Here is a 12,578-nt window from a genome sequence, read left to right on the forward strand (position 1 = left end):
CAGAAATGTATCAGTTATCATTTTCTTGCTCTTGGGCCAAAGAATCAGGGGATAAAATTAACACCTATGGTGTAAATATTTTTATCTGTAATCAGATCCATTACTGAAAGAGATAAATTTAAAAGTTGATGATTCATTGTGGTTTTCCTAACCAGTGTTCCATGTAATCTTATTGCATACTCAAGGGAAACAAATGATCATATACAATGTATTTTGCACTCTAGAAAGTTTCATATAGAATGATTGCTGAGTATGTAATATTCACCAGAACTAGTAGGGTTTCATGTGATAGATTTTTGAAAATATGTCTAGCGTATTGTTAGTTTCTGCCAGTACTATTGCATTCTTGTTCTCAGCAGTGCAATGGGGGAGGGAGATGCTTAGGAATTTTTAATATTCCATTTCTGGGGATGATACAGATCTCATCTCCCCTGTCATAAAAGTATCAGTCAGCTATTACTGGCTGTCATTATTTTAATATCCTTTCCTCCTGATGCAGCGTAGCATTTTGCACTGAACTCTGCTGCTTGTTTAGAAAGGAGATAGCCATGAAACAGACTGGAATTGGAATTTCTCTACCGCTGCAATGTAATACAGACACACAGAATGACTGAGATTGCATTTGAAAGCACACTTCTAGTGCAACCCAAAGCATGTTTCCTGATAAATAAGCCCCACTGAGATCCAAATATGTGTGTACATGGTTTATTTTAGTCTGACTTTGGAGCAGTAGTGGTTGGTTTGGTGAGGCCTTGATGCTTAAACGACCGCCTATAACTGGTGTCACTGCACCTCACAGGAAAGGACCTGGTGATGGGTAGGTCAGCATGGTGCAAAAGCACTGGCAGGATTATCAGAAAGGAAGTTGTCAAAGCTGTTTCCCAATTCCTAATTTTTACATTTGTACATCACCTTTCTTCCATTATTATTTCCGAAGTTATTCTGGCTCTTGTGTGTTGCTGTAAGAGAGAAACAAAATAGTAAAGATATTTTAATAGTGCTCCTAGAACCATTGCAGCCACTTGAGGCCCAAGTGATTCCAGCAACTAGAAGTGCCTACACTGAGCTTCAGGCTGGTTCATCATCTATGGCCTTTTCTGAACAGGAATAGTCTGTCTACAGTTATCTATGTTCTGGTATCTTCCTGGATGGACTACTTTAATAGCCTTTATGCTCTTGAAGATGATCCAAAGGTGCAAAATGCAGTGACCAGGGTGTTGATGGAGCAATGAGCTTGTTGCATATAATTCCTGTTCTCTGTTACGTTGGTTGCCACTTATCTTCCAGGTTCAATTCAAGGTGCTAATGTTGACATTCAAAATCCACATATATGAGGGAATGCCTTCTCTCATATCAATTTGCTTCTCATTAAGGTCAACAGATGAGCCTCTCATGTTGGTCCCTACATTAAATGAGGTGTATACTGTAGCTTTTACAGTAGTGGCTCCATCACATCACTGAGATGATTCTTTCCCCCACTTCATATTCATTTAGACACTAGGTTAAAAACCTCATTTTTGTCAGGCTTTCAGAAAGGCATCTTTGCATTTGATCCTGCTGTATTTATACTCTCTATTAGAATTATTCAACGCTTATTATGTTTTGTATTGCCTTATTCTAATATAAACCACTCTGTGAGCATTTTTGTTTAAAGGCATTATGGAAGCATCTTAATAAATAAATAATTTCACACCTGAAGTCATGCTAAATGGTTACTCAGTTCAATTCAAAGTTCTGCATGTGTGCTTCTTATAAGAAACAGCTATATGTGGACAAGTGTAAACATTTATGATTACCCAGAAGTGGCTGAGCCACAGCAGTGTGTTGCAAACAGTTATTCTGAGCTTGCTGTGTTTAAATGTTATGCCTAATGTGAAATGGTTGGGAAATGCTTTGGTAGAGTCAGGATGGGGTCTATTAGAAATTGCCATAATGTATATGTTCTGCCTGAGGGTTGAGAGATCAAATTTCTCCATCTGTTAACAAGATATTTTGCATGCCAAATAGTAGGCAAACACTTGATTAGATTTAAATGTCTAATGGATTCTGCTGTCTGGGCTGGAGCTGCATGACGTCCAGAAGCAAACAGACTGATGCAATCATTTCGGCACTTATGATTCAATACCTGATATGTGTCCTGAGATATCTCAATTTTGTCTGAGCGAGTCTGTCAAACCTTTGTTTTCAAATATAGACACCTCCCTGATGATATTATGAAAACATTCCCATTCAAACAAAGTGTTTCATTGAATGTATTCATATATCCTTGTTAATGCATCTTCTTTCAGCACTGAAACACAATTTTTATTTATTTCAGCAATCTGCATATCACTTAATCACAGTCATCTCTAAATATTGTACAGGAGACCCAATACAATAAGACTAAGTTACAATCAGAATTCATTTAAAAATTCAACTGGAAAAAAGTATTCAGTAAGTGCTGGAAGTTCAATATAAGAAGAGGCTCTGGGTCAGGCCGGTGGCCCATCTAGTTCAGCATCCTGTTCTCGCACTGGCCAACCAGATTCCCATGGGAAACCCAGAAGCAGGTTTCCAGCACAAGAGCACCATCCCCTTCTGTGGTTTATACCAACTGGGATTCAGAGGCATTATTGCCTCTAGTTCTGGAAGGAGAGCATAGCCATTATGGCTAATAGCCACCAGTAGTCCTCTCCTGCATGAATACGTCTAATCCACTATTAAAACCATCTTGATTGGTGGCCACCACTGCCTCCCCTGGGAACAAGCACCCCCATAGCCTGAACCTGTTCATTCAGATGGAGTGCAACACCATTCAGAACAAGCAGTTGGCCAGTTTTCCTGACACAGGAACTACCATCCCACAATGCCTCCATCTTCTGAAGGTTTGACTTTTGTGACAATTTATCATACTCTTTATTGTCATTGCCACCGTGATGATGATTTAAATGTATGATGATTCATTTTGTCACAGCAGTAAACAAATGTTAGGTGCCTGGGTGTTAACAGCTTTTCAGGAATATTTTCCTGGCGCCAAGTTTTGTTCCAGATGCTCATAGCCATCTTGGGCTCATATACACCTGGCACCTTTATGGTATGAGAAAGTAACCAGTGAACTGGGCTATTCAGGGGTGGCCAGGGAGATACAAGGCTCAAATACAGTGGTACCTCGGGTTACGTACTTAATTCGTTCCGGAGGTCCGTTCTTAACCTGAAACTGTTCTTAACCTGAGACACCACTTTAGCTAATGAGGCCTCCCACTGCTGCCGCACCGCCACCACATGATTTCTGTTCTCATCCTGAAGCAAAGTTCTTAGCCTGAGGTACTATTTCTGGGTTAGTGGAGTCTGTAACCTGAAGCGTCTGTAACCTGAAGCGTATGTAACCCGAGGTACCACTGTACATAGAGTACAGCTCAGAACTGCCCTTTCCCCACTGAATGGATGAGGGTGGTGGTATGCATTTACCTGAGACAAATATTCACTTACATATTTTATGAGAACAGAATGAATTACATTCTTTAAGGCTCAAGCACCTGTTTTTATTTTTTATATGAATCATAGGAATTCTGTGCTGCTTCCATTTTTCATTTTAATTAAAAGTGTGTCAGTGCTACATTTTTAATAATGGGTTGCAAAACTGAACAATGGACTGATGAGATGGGAGTAAGGTTTTCTAATCATGGAATACATATTTATAAAATCTCAAGTGCTGTATTCATTTTATAGTGATTAAAGGATCTATGTAATGAAGATTCATAACTTTTTTATTTTTAACAAAACTATATTAGTGTGTGCAGATATTCTGCAATTCATCTAGCCTTTAGACACCACTATTCTAATATTCTAGTGGAGTTCTTAAAATACAAATGGAAAAAGTTAGTCACACATATTCTGCAAAAAACCTGCTAAATATCAGTTATAATTTCTCACATTGAAATGACAAGCAGTGGTATTCTCAGTTCAAAGTTGATGTTAAATAGTCACTATAATCTTTATTTTGTTGTTGCTGACATTTGTCTGTCTCAAGAGACAATGGAGTGCACCTCCGGTAGTTAAGTCAAACTACTGTTAGCAACACCCAAGTGACCTCCTTGCAGCACAAGCCTAGGCAGTGTGTGGAGGTCCTGGGTTGCCCAGACGACCAGGCCCCCCTCTTAGCCTCACTGATATGGTCCAAAGAAAAACATTACAATACATCTGGCACCAGCTTGGCACCATCCAACCATCTTAGGGACTCCACTCCAGATTTGTGTAGGGTTCTTCCAAAGATATCCTGCAAGGCAGTAAACATTTTGGATCAGCATTTTCCTTCTCCTATATAGACTACCTTCCCAGTTTGATGAGCCCCATCTGTGCCTCACTTTCGTCTCTCCCACATACAGAAACCAACCTCTTGACTGTTGGACCCACTATTGGTCTCAAGATTATTCAGGTGAGATTTATTTGTAGATTGCAGGAAATATTCTTCTGGTGGTAGGAGGGGAGGTGATCTAAACACAAGAGAATCAAAACATTTCCTGGAGTAGATACTGGCTAGTTTTGCTTTGGACACCACCATTTTTCCTCAAAACATTAAAACAAGAGTGAGAAGCACTTAACTGTTTTTTTTTGTGAGATCTTCTGAATCAGCTAAAACGATACTTACCAGTGGAATGTGGTCATTCACCAATAAGCCATTGTGCTGTGCTGATCACAACTTTTCATTCTGCAAGTGTGGGTCCAGATTTGTGTTTGACCTGGGAGGTGCATTTTTAACCCAGGTGTTGGGAAGAAATCAGGACAAATCTTTATTGACTGCAACAGGCAGGTTAAGTGTTGGCATGGCAGTAGGGCCAGGAGCAGTTCATCATTCTACTCACTCCTTGCTGGTGGAATGGGATCCCCTGGGGTTGGATTGTGCCAAACCCATTCCATGGGAGTAGCCTAGTGTTGCACCCTGTTGTGGTGCAAGCCAATCTGGCAAGGTCTCACTAGGCAACCAGGGTGAGGGTTCCAGCCAAGCTTGGACCAATCCTTCCCACAGGCTCCTCACAACATCCCCCCTTCACTAAACTGCTGCTGCCCAATGCCATTTCCACACAGCATTAATCCACCTAACAAAAGACCGCATGCTGCACATTGACTCTAACAATAAAGATTTGATCTGATTTCAACCCGAACCTGCTTTGGAACTTCACCTTCCAGCAGAGCCACTGGTGAAACTAAAGGAAGTTTGGAAAAAAAATATAGTTTCTGAGATGGGAAAAGCAGGGAAAAGCTTTTCAAACCCAACTTGGCTGTGTACAAGCCTCTGGATGTCCTTAAGAATTTCAGTTAAAGGAACATCGGCAAGCCTTATTGCTGGAATGCCATTTGTTGAAATAACTGGTAGTATTCTGATTCAAAATTATTGTGCTGGCACATCTTTCTGCAGTATTGGCATGATAACCTTGCGGCACTGGTACAGTGTTCTGCTTTGCAGTGGTAGTTCCGGTGCATCTGTTGGAACATCCTTTATTAGACATTTATCTGCTTCTGCAGCCATTCTTACAATCAAACTGAAGTCCCTTTGGGGATTCCTGTACCCTTTTGAAGTCAAAGATACAAATCTACACTTCTTCACCAAAGATGATTTGATTAGTTTCCTTATCTATGTCATTTTAAGGACGTGTTCACTCACTCACATACATAGACACATATTGCATGTTAGCCACAGGAAAAGGGCTTGGATGATGTTGATTTTCTGGTTCCCTGTTTATAGCTAGCTTGCCATGGGCACAGTAGCAATCTCTATCCCATTCTGCAGGCTATACAACAGCTTTCTCAATGGTATCACCACAGTTATAGAAGCATAGCCGTCAACTTTTCCCTTTTCTTGTGAGGAATCCTATTCAGAATAAGGGAATTTCCCTTTAAAAAAGGGAAAAGTTGACAGCTATGTATAGAAGTGCATTCTGATGGAAGGAAGTTTGGCTACATTCTTGCTTGCTTTTAGGTGTCAAGTAAAAATTAGTGATATATAGTGTTGGGGTCAGGTTTCCAAAATTCACCTTGTAGGATGCCCTTGACATGAACACTCCCTCCTTTAGGTTGTCCAAGTCACCGTTTTAAAGCAGAGGTACATGAACAGTAGCCTTTCTATTCTGCTTAATACTTCTATTGCCTATTCCCCATTCTGAACAAGAACTCTGAGTGAACAAGAACTCTGAGTTACCTTGATGGTAACACAGGAGTCCATAGTGGTTGTAAGTCTTCTGTTAAACAGTTTCTCACTAAAGTGTTTTCAGTTTGGATTTTGATCTACCTACAAAGTTAACTATGCCTAGAAACCATAATGTTAATATTCTGTCTTGGAGAGGAGGGATGCTTTTGATGGTTGATGCCCTCTGTGGAGCTATCTGTAGTCCTTGGTCTGGTAATGTTTCTTTGAGGTAACATATTAAAAAGTCAAAGAACTTTGCAAGGGGTTATTTGGCTCTATTGTTTGGATTTTATACACTGTCTATCTTACATATACCCTCAAAATCTTTATTTAAAAAATTCCAGTTTTGTGTTCACTTGGCTTACCATGGCAGTCTTCTAATTAGTCCCAGAGCAAGGCATGTTTATAGCCTCAGCACTGGTTCTGTGTTTCCATATACTGCCACAAATGGAATGACCCCTGATCTTGGCATATCATCTCCAACTCACAGATATCTCTGTGTGGCATTACTGTCTCATTGTAAGTTCTCAGTCTTACATTTTTGGTTATAGCCCCCACAGGTTTTTCTCTCATTTTTTCCCTCTCTCTCTTGAAGGACATTTTGAGAAACTACATCCGAGATCACATTTGCCTTGGCGCAAGTATCCAACTTGTTTTGCACTCCAGTCCCATTTGTCTATTTCTCTGGTCTGTTGATACCAAGGTACAGATGGAGAATTATTCCTGTTGGTAGCCTGCTTTTGCTACAGTTTCATTTTCTGTATACATTGCAACACTTACCTATGGCTGGACACTTTCTATATCTGTGACTGCCTCCACGCTGTGTTCACTTATCTTTATGGACTCTAGATCCAGAGATGTGTGGTGGTCACATCCTGATGTGTGCGCCCATTTCTTGTTCTTCTAAATTCCTTCCCTCTGGTAATGCTCCTTCTGCAAAAGCCTGACCTTGCCATGCTTGGGCTTCCACCTGCACTTACTGCTTCAATTGAAACATTTGGAATTCATTTCCTCTTAAATCTTGCATTCTACTCTCTAATAATAATAATAATAATAATAATAATAATAATAATAATTTTTATTTATACCCCTCCCTCCCCAGCCAAGGCCGGGCTCAGAGCTCTCTACTATAAAAGTAAATCATTCAAGTTGATTATCGTTTCTGAAGTCAGATCATGGTCTCCCAGGAGTTATATATTTTTAAAGTTTACAATCTGAAAGTCCCAACACTATCAAATACTTAATTAGTGACCTAGGGCCTCAAAGTTTCATGGCTGGCCCACCAGTTTAAGGTTCGTAAGGAATTCTATTTGTTTCCCTTCTTGTTGGGCCCTGAGGTGCCACTTAAATTTGTTTAGAACTACTGAAAATTAGCCTGTTCCTACCAGCTTAACGGCATGCTATGGTGCTATGGTATATGTCTCTCTCTCTCTCTCTCTCTTTCCAGGAACATCTTTTTCACCCATTAAGAACATAAGAAGAGCCCTGCTGGATTAGGCCAGTGGCCAATCTAGCCCAGGATCCTGTTCTCACAGTGGCCAACCAAATGCCTATGAGAAACTTGCTTTCTCTGGCTTTTATATAGATAATGAATTTCTCCCCCCCCCCCCCCAGTATTCGGCTGCATTGCCAATGAGTTTCAGCTTTGCTGGGGCCTTGAGACATTCTATCTTTTTGCCACAGTTTCCCATCCCTTGTATTTCTTTTTCATTTTGTCTGTAATGAGGAGCTGGTCACTGTAGATATAAAATGATTTATTAAGGAACTACATATATGCAAAAGGTTTATGCTCTTTGAACTGCTTTCCCATTCCCTATAGCCCTGTCCTTTATTTTTTATCCAAACCTCTTAATCCAGCTAAGGTGGATGTCCCATTTACAATTGTGTAATCACTGGTTCTCAAACCGCTTGAAAATTGCCAATTGTCTTGATGGGTCATTAATGGGTCATATTATTTTTCTCCCTGTGGTAGCAATTGTAATGCAGTGTGCCAGATACCATGGTTTTTAATTGTATTGTTAATGTTTCTTATATTTCTTATATTGCATCTTACTGTATTACAATTTGTATTCCATAGAATTCAAATTATATTAAATAAAACACTGCCAAAAGATTGCATGTGGAAGGGGGAGTTAGCAGAAATTATCCCCCAACCCACCCCTGAACAGGGGAACAACTCAGAGCTATGCTTTTATCTTAAACACTAGCTTAGCACCAAATCTTAAATCTCAAAGTCACGATTCATCTGCAGTGCGTTTCTCCGGGCTGAACCAACATTACACTTCCGGCTTATAAGGTCCTTGATCTGCCAGTCAAGCTATATTGATCCGAAGGAAAAATATGTGAAAAATCTAAGGTGCTTTCCCTTAAATTAGTTTTGTTGTGTATACTGTTGCTTTGAATTGCTATGGTATCGATTGATCTTCAGGTTGTTGAAACAACAATTGCGTGTGCTGAGAGGAGTCATGAGCTAATCCTGTCAACTTGCTTCTGATACTTGTTTAGCTATTACAGGTGATACTCCTTAATTCATCTGCAGTTTTGGGCTCTGCCACTTAAGTGCCTATCTTCCCAAATTAATCAAAAAAGGAAGAAACTGTGGCAGAAACCAGGTTCAGGTTAAGCACTGAGCAATCAACACCACAAATCTGTCCTACAGTGCTGGAAATTTCAGTAAGAAACTTCTAAAAGAATGAAGGGTATCCATAACAGTTTTGAAAGCTACTTTAATAATTTTATATTATCTGTCCCAGAATAGGAGAAACCCAGAGGATATTTTATTAAATAATCTTACAATACTTGCTTGTAGATGTACGAACTTTCCTCTTTTTTGTTTTGTTAACTGTAGGAAAGTATAGTAACATACTAACTACATGTGGTATTTAGTTAAGTTTGGGATATGTTTATTTTATGGCAAAATTGACCCACTAATGATTAGTTGCTCTAGTTAAGTTTAAGTCAGGAGGACTTACAACTGTTTGGTTCCGACTTGTAACTCATGTAGATTGCCTGAACATTTGTAAGCCAACAAATACTGGTGTGTGTTTGTGTGTTAGTTAGTGGTAATATTTTTAGCATTTGCTGTGATTAGGCTAATTGCATCTCTTTCAATATTCATCAACTATAAAAACTGAAGATAATGGCTTGTTATTGGATTAATCTGCAAGGTAATAGGGTCTTGGTTGTTAATTTATTATTGCTAAATTATTGTTGTTTTGAGTAACCTTTTATGTTGTCTTTACTATTGATCTGCTGTGCTATATTAGTTACGTTTTTATATTGCTTGCTAAAACAATATAATCAATCGTGTGGGGTAGGGAGCTGTCCAAAGTAGTGAAGTCTAGCTACATGGAAGGGATTTTTCTGGTTGTTTTATTGTCATTGATGTGACTCCTCAAATAGGCCTCTGAAAGGACAGGCTAATATTTAGTGTCTTCAAAACAAAACAAAACAAAACCACAGCCCCATATTAGTATATCTGGGTTGTGTTTGGCTGTTTGTGTGGATCTCAAGGGCACTTGCAGAAACTAGCTCAACATCTTTAGATGTGGGAAGCTGGTTAGAAATTTTTTAACTTGGATTGTATAGGATTTTTATTCCTCAGAGATAACTGGGATAACTATATACAAATAAGAAGATAACATCGTGGCAAACTAGCTTTCAATAGTGGAGGTTTGGATAGCTTAAGTCAAAGGCTCCTGCAATTTATTTTATTTATTTAACAGCTAAATACATAAAATAAATTACACTGACCTTGTTGTTGACTTAGATTACTTAAATCTAATCCCAATTTAATAACTGAGGAGAAAACCTAGTCCGTTTCCCCTTGTGCACACAGCTCTGTGTGCTTTGGATTGGGGCCTGTTGCCTTCAACACATAAGTGAGCCACTAAATGCTTCATATTTATAGCCTCAGTAAACTCAGACCCTAGTTTCCTTTGTTAGTTGGCAACCCAAGATTACAGCACAGTTTCCTGGTTTGAATATAACTGTAATTTCAAAAAAGCAAGGCAGCAAAGTTGAAGCTGGCACATAAAAGGAAGGGGGAACAAGTGAGAGAGAGTATGTTTGCCTGATTCTCATGTTAATAAGCCATGATTGATTAAACTCTGATTGATGTATGAACTGGCCCATTGGTTTGGTTAAGCATAGTGTGCTAATCAACTTCACTGGTTTCCTTCAAAAATGTAAAATGGACAAGAAATCTCTTCTACTTTTTAGCATTTTGTACAATTCTTAGAATATGAGAATTCAACCCCACTTTGTCACTTGACATAGAAATTTTCTTCGTGCATACATATGCTTCTTATGTATGCTTGTCATGTTGAGATTGTTGAGAAGAGAGCAATTGAAACTCATGCAGATTAAGTCTAAATAAGTACTGCAAATGGTCAGCAAAGGTCAATTTGGTTAAGTAGGGATGTGCAGATTAAATAAAAGTCAGAAAGCTTAAAAATTACAAGCTGATGATCAAGAAGAGTTCAGAAAAAGCAGAAATAATATAAAACAATGACAAAGTAAGTTTTCACAGTGTCTTAAGTTATGTATGCCTAATGACTCTCTTCAGACAAACATTGCTTGAATAAACATAAGTTATAAACTACATATAACAATTTAATTTGTTACTGTCTATAGATCTGCTTTGGGCTATGTGGCTTGAATAATCTACACTGGGAACCTTAAAGCACATAGGATATAAGAACCAAGAGCTTCAGGCATACTGTCTTCCGAGGATTAAAAAACAACCTGGAAGTTAGGAACAGAATATTATGAATGATTACAAGGAAATCACTTTGGCTTAGAAACCATATGCCTGCATGCTTATAGCATGCATGCCTTACACAAAATGCTGTAGAGCAAGGAACCTGTTGAACTCAACTTCCATCAGCATCAACTAGCATGGGCAATGGCAGGAATGGTGGGATGACTACAGGCTCTCCCTAAACCTTAATAATGTCCAGGTATTCTGAGAGAAAGGAAGAGTGAAATGAAATTTAAAAGCATGATCATGATTGAGTCCTTGATAAATAACATTTGGAGGCATCTTGACCTTCATAGAAAGTTTTTAAAAATGGAGAAAAAGTAGTGTGGGTATATTAATTTAAGATGGCGTGTTGTCATTTCTTTTACTGAAGGGCAATCTCTACCTCTTTCTGTTTCCGACAGGGGAAAAATGTGTTAACATCTAAAATGGCATCATGCTACCTCACACAGATAGAATTTGAAGGCTTCTAAAGCTGCAAGGCTGTTGGTAAGCATTTTTATAGTAGTCCTCCCTAAAACCCAGTCAACATTTTAATCATTTTCACTTATTCAGGAGTCAAAGCAGATGAGACATAACTGAATATTCTACCTCTTTGATTTGGTAAAAAGCACCTCTGGATGGTGCTGAGAGTGGCAGGATCATGGTACAGAGATGTTAGGGGATTTCTGATTTTTTTGGGTGTGTGTGTAAATAATCATGCATACTATATATCTGGCAACATTTCCCTTTGGTTATTTACACTTACTCTGTAATATAATAAAAGAAACTTTACTCAAAATCCTCTACTCGGCTCTGAACTCTTTATATCAGAGATTATGTGTCTTTGATTCTTTCTCATATGGTTTTTGAAAGGCACTATTTTCATGACTATAGTATCTGGTCATAGATGCTGAACTGGACATTCCATGGAAGTAGTGTAGGAGTTGTAGATTAAACCACTGTATAATTCAGGGCCTTGATCTCATTGTGGACTAGTTCCTTCTCTGAAGTTTTTAGGTTGTTTTATCTAAAGGATGAAAAAGGTCAAGATATTGTGTCCCCCCCCTTATTTTCTCCTCTTCTTTTCCAATGGTTTTGTTGTTGTTATCATTTTATTGATTTTATGATACTGTGCAATAAAAGAAAATTGGGGTAGTCCTATTCCTTGTTTAGCTAAGCTCAAACAAGCAAAAAATAATGCCCATGAGAACATTTGGTATTAGTGTATTATTATGGTGGCTGTGAGTAAAGCTTTTGATTTTGATAGGTCTATATATTGGTGACACAGATGGGGGTGATATGTTCTGAGACATAGCTGCTATTATTGCTAGTGACAGGGCTTCCATTAATAGATGCAGTGGCTCAGAGGCTGTGAGCGTGAAATGAACTGATCTAAGCAGAAAAGAGAGCAAAACAAGCTGAATTGTGCATTTAAAAATTTACGGTGGGTCAGTGAGACCAGGAGACAACTGTGAACTTCTTTTTTTAAAAAAGAAGCAGCAGCAATAATAAATGAGGGCATCAGGGCAAATTACAACTATTAATTGAATGCTGTTGCTTAGACATAAAATATACTTGGTTGTGGTTCCTTAAATTATAAATTAATGGCTGCCAAAGAGAACCTGCCCTATCAAGAGTGTGTAGTCTCATGAATTACTTGTAAGCTATGTA

At 38.7% G+C, this 12,578-nt stretch overlaps 1 protein-coding gene across 6 annotated transcripts in view; it reads left to right on the plus strand.

Annotated features, from left to right (window-relative positions):
- The window catches only part of NLGN4X (neuroligin 4 X-linked), a 160,656-nt gene that overhangs the window by 11,726 nt on the left and 136,352 nt on the right, over positions 1 to 12,578 (plus strand). For 2 of the 6 annotated variants that reach the window (XM_081001319.1, XM_081001320.1), the window contains exon 2: positions 11,330 to 11,414. The exons of the other annotated variants lie outside the window; for them this stretch is intronic. The gene's annotated coding sequence lies outside the window, so the exon portion shown is untranslated. The remainder of the gene's footprint in view (positions 1 to 11,329; positions 11,415 to 12,578) is intronic. 6 annotated transcript variants of the gene reach the window in all.

This window comes from Podarcis pityusensis, assembly GCF_964106645.2.
Source record: "Podarcis pityusensis genome assembly, chromosome: 4".
NCBI classification, from domain to species: domain Eukaryota; kingdom Metazoa; phylum Chordata; class Lepidosauria; order Squamata; family Lacertidae; genus Podarcis; species Podarcis pityusensis.